Source organism: Giraffa tippelskirchi, chromosome 8, assembly GCF_054371585.1.
Source record: "Giraffa tippelskirchi isolate mGirTip1 chromosome 8, T2T-mGirTip1v1.2.pri, whole genome shotgun sequence".
Classification (NCBI taxonomy): Eukaryota; Metazoa; Chordata; class Mammalia; order Artiodactyla; family Giraffidae; genus Giraffa; species Giraffa tippelskirchi.
Window position 1 is genome coordinate 134360208 of NC_137282.1, and position 4784 is coordinate 134364991.

General features: G+C 45.5%; 1 non-coding gene across 1 annotated transcript; it reads left to right on the forward strand.

The window, feature by feature from the left end:
* The first annotated feature begins 2938 nt into the window (after positions 1–2938).
* TRNAG-UCC (transfer RNA glycine (anticodon UCC)) lies at positions 2939–3011 on the forward strand. Its single transcript has one exon. It is a non-coding gene; the product is annotated as a tRNA-Gly (tRNA).
* The last annotated feature ends 1773 nt before the right edge of the window (positions 3012–4784 follow it).

Sequence of the window (4784 nt, forward strand, 5' to 3'; positions counted from 1 at the left end):
ACCGAGGCCTGAGGTCTGCAGTTGCCTTGCGCACCTTACAAAGGGTGTAGCCTCTGATAGTGAATACAGCTGAGTCTTTATTGCATGACTGAGTTACTCAGAGATAGAATTATGAACATAAATAATCACTTAAAGGAATTATTGAATTTGGGCTGAAGGTGAACTGATCCCAGGGTTTGTTCTGGAAGCTGAGCTTTTAAAGAAAATGCAGACTATTTCTCTCGAGAGGGGAGATGTCTATCATCTTGATTTCTGGCTACCTGAGGGTTTTATTACATTGAAGAGTTGGAATGGGTGGGAGTGGGTGGTTGTAGAACTAGAAACACAGGCAAAAGTCAGGTGTAGACATAACTAAGAGTAGCCTTAAAGATGTATGATAGGGGATTTCTCTTGTGGTCCAGTGGTTAAGACTTTGCCTTCGAATGCAGGGGGTGCAGTCTCAATCCCTGGTCAGGGAACTAAGATCTCACATCCCCTGTGGCCAAAAAACCAAAACATAAAGCAGAAGAAATATTGTAACAAATTCAATAAAGACTCAAGAGTAAATGAGAAGTGTGTTAGAATTATAGATCAATTTTCAGGGTAGGCTTACCATAATAACATAAACAATAAAACAAACAAAAAAAAGATGTATGATAAACTCAGCCTCCTCTGGCATGGCCCTCTCCCTGCCACCCCATCCTTGGTTGCATTGGGGGGATGTAAAGTTGAGGAGAATTTACCAGCTGAATATACCACAGTGCCTACCTGAACCCCAAATACAAAAAAGAACTTCCTTCAGAGAAACTAAATAGGAAAGGGCCCTCATATTCCACTGGGGTCCTATATCTCTTAGACAATTTCTCCATCTTGTTTTTTCTTTCCTTCTGGAACTCTGATTAGAAATGTTAGTCCTCTTCATTCTTTTGTTGTTGTTGCACTGTGAGGCATGTGGGATCTTAGTTCCCTGACCAGGGATGGAACCACGGCCCCGTGTATTGGAAGCATGGAGTCTTCCAATACAGGGACCACTAGGAAAGTCCCAGCCCTCTTCATTCTATCCTCCATGTCTCTTGATGGCCTCTGGTCCCTAAAGGAGTTCCTCTGCTCTAGACTCCTATGCAACTTCTACTTTATGCTATGAAGTGGAATATAGACATCATTTCTTCTGCCATTGCACATTTTAGTCTTGACTCCCTAACTTGACTCCAAGTCCCTTGAGGACAGAAAACCCATCTTATGTGCCATTTGTATTCCCATGGCACTTGGCTCAGTGCTTGATACAGTAAACACTCAATAAATGCCTTGTTGATAAAGGCCCATTTGTTCATGCTCCCCAGGTGTCCCTAGCCTGAACTTACACATGTGACCTCAGAGGATCCAGATGGGAGTGCTGGACCAGGGCACACCCATCCTTTCTCCATCAGCCCTTGGAGGGTATAGTACTCTGCTCCACTGGCCTCAGCTGACTTCTTTTTTTTAAAAAAAAAAAACATTTATTTGGCTGTGTCGGGTCTTAGTTGTGACGCACGGGATATTCGATCTTTGTTGCAGCACGTAGGATGTTTGGTTGTGGCATGTGAACTCCTAGTTGCAACAGGAGAGTTCTAGTGTTCCTGACCAGGAATCGAACCTGGGCCCCCTGCATTGGGAACATGGAGTCAACCTCTGGACCACTGGGGAAGTCCCAGCTGACTTCCTTTGGATTGCACCTTTACCTTCACAATCTTTCCAGCCCAGGGAACTCACCTCTGTCTTGGGAGCTCAACCTCTTGTCTCCTTAAGCCAACTCTGTTTGGCTGCCACCCAGAGTCTTAGAAATACTATCCCCAGGGCACACCTTAGAACTATGAGGGACTGAGAGCTACTTCTGAACAGCAAGTTAGAGTTTGACATGTGACTCTACTGGCTGTGAGACCCTGGGCTCAGAGCCTTAGTTTCCTTATTTGTAAAATAGGAATGATGTGGCGAAAAATAATAGAGGTAATGAAGGTGAAAGTCCTTGTCAAATGTTGGGTTCAATTATTGTCTGCAAAGCAACATTAAATGTTGGCTGTAACCATTAGACACAGGAAACAGAAACTAGTCTGTACCTTAGCTTTGGAAAAATAAAGTTAAACTGTATTGTTCAGTATGTCTTTTAAAAGATTACTTTAAAAAACTCAATCTGACTTTGATCAAAAAAGTGCTGAAAGGAAAAAAACCAGATTTTTTTTCTGAGCTGCAAAATAAAAATTTTTAAAAAGAGAGAGAATTGAGTGGTCTATTTAAAACTGAACACCTTGAACCTATTGAAACCCCATGTTCCTTTAAATCACGTTGCTCTCAAGTTAATAGGTAAGATTACAGTCAGGAAGAATAGAGTAACAGGAAATAAGGGAGAGGATTTAAAACATAAAAAGTGTCAGGCTTCAGAACTTCAAGAATGCTGAATTCCATCTCAGGTCCCAGCATCCTGCCCCCTAAGCCTTTGGTGAGGCCACTGCCTTTGCAAGGATCATCTTCTCTCACATGCTTGAAATCAAAGCCACATGCAGACCTTGCTGCTCCACCTCATGCCCTCCTCCAGCTCCACAGGCCAGTTCCCACTCTCCTTGGGGGCGAGGATACCTGAATCTCAAAGCTTTTGTAAGAAGCAAGTTCATCCTTGGACACTCAGACACTCTTATGGCAGCAGAGATAGAAAGAGTGACGTCATTACAATGGATGCCCTTTGCCTTTTTTTTTAATGAGTCCCATTTTATAGTTGAGGAAACAGAGACTTGCTGAGTCCCAGTGCTGGTAAGTAACTGATGTGGAATGATAGCTCAGGTTTCCGTCTCTTATTCTCCTGGATTATTCGGAGTGCAGTTACAGCACCACCACCCATGAAAAAATAATCCTAAGAGCATTAAAAATGCCTGTAAGAGAAGCAGCTGCAAATCCCATTTCACTGATAGGAGCACTGAGGCCCAGGGCTTCCTTGGTGGTCCAGTGGTTAAGACTCTGCTCTTCCAAAGCAGAGGGCCTGGGTTCGATCCCTGGGCAGGGGACTAGAATCCACATGCTGCAACTAAGAGTTCGCATGCCACAACTAAGAGCTGGTGCAGCAAAATAGATAAATAAATAAATATTTCCAAAAATTCCTGTAAGAGAACCACAGGTATATCCTATTTCGCTGATATGAACTGAGGCCTAAGCACTTACTCATGGACCCACCCACAGAGTGTCGTTTTCAAATCTGGATTTTGTGACTTTTCTTCCACCCTCGAAATGGATTTAATGTTCTGGATACCAATTCTTCTAAAAAGTAGAAACCCATGCTTGATATTTCTGTTAATTAGAAGAGTTAATTAGCAACTGAAATTGTAGCTTTCAGTCACCAAGTTCTCCCGATTCTACAAAGCCCTTTCGAATCTTTTGTCTTATTTTGTCCAGACACCCCAGTGCCGATGATGTCAACTAACCAGGACGTCACCCATCTTCATGGAAACTGGTGACCCATGGTATTCTCTACAAAGACTCACATTCATAGACTGAGTGGCTGGAAATAACAGAAATTTATTCTCTCACAGTTCTGGATACCAGAAGTTGGAACTCGTGTTGGTTGGGCACTCTCCTCCTCCGCCGAAAGCTCTAACGGGAGAGTTCTTCCTGGCTTCTTCCAGCTTCTGGTGGCCCCAGGCACTCCTTGGCTTGTGGCTGTATCACTCCAGCCTCTGTCTCTGTCTTCGCATGGCCCCTTCTCTGTGTGTCTCTTAAGGATGCTTGTCATTGGCTTTAGAGTCCACTCTGATAATGCAGGATGGTCTCGAGATCCTTAACTTAATTTCATCTGCAAAGGCCCATTTTCTATACAAATCCACGTTCACAGATTCTGCGAATTAGCATGTAGGCACATCTTTTGGGAGCCACCATTCAAATCCTTGCCGTGGTTTATGTATGTTACACCATCCAATCCTCAAAGGGTGGTTACCCTGTGGGATAAGTAATAGCAGTGTCCTGGTTTTATAGACGAGGAAAGAGGCTGAGAAAGGTCTGTAAGTGTCAGAGTTCCATGGCCAGTCAGATGCATGGCTGGCGTGTGAAACCCAGCAGGTGACCCAGGCTCTGCGTGCTACTCAGCACCACGCAATTCTTTTTTTAAAATTATTTTCAATTGGAGGATAATTGCTTTTCAATATCGTGTTGGTTTCTGCCGTACATCAACATGAATCAACCATAGGTACACATATGTCCCCTCCCTCGTGAACCTCCCTTCCACCTCTCATCCCATTCCACCCCCTCTAGGTTGATACAGAGCGCTGACCGCCATGCAGTTCTGCCTCTTTGTGATGTCTGCCAGAAAATCACTCCTGATAAAGAAACCAGGAATTTGGAAACTGTCCTTGGCAGGTGGTGGCGGGAGGTGTCCTAGAAAGGAGAGACGATTTGGCCACAGAGGCAGGGCTCTGACAAAAGGGAGGACCAGGCCTGGGGTGGGGGGATGATGCTTGTTCTGACTGTGTGAGTGTGAGTGTGTGTGTGTGTGTGTCGGTGGCTGGCTGGGCACACACTGCCCTCTGGAGCAGTGAGGTCTCACCCTGGCTTTGTGTGGGTTCCTGGCTTGATCTCCTCCCTGCCATCTGCCACAAGAGCAGTTGTGGATCCGTGGTACCCTGAGGAAGGGAGGGTGAGCCATGGGGGTCACATGGGGGCACAGGAGGACAGCAGCCATGGGACGAGTGACCCTGGGAAAGGACACCTCCCAGGATCCTGGGGGCAAAGCCACCCTCCCACCCTCCCACATGGGATGAGACTGGAGCCCTCCGTGTGGCCTTTGGGGG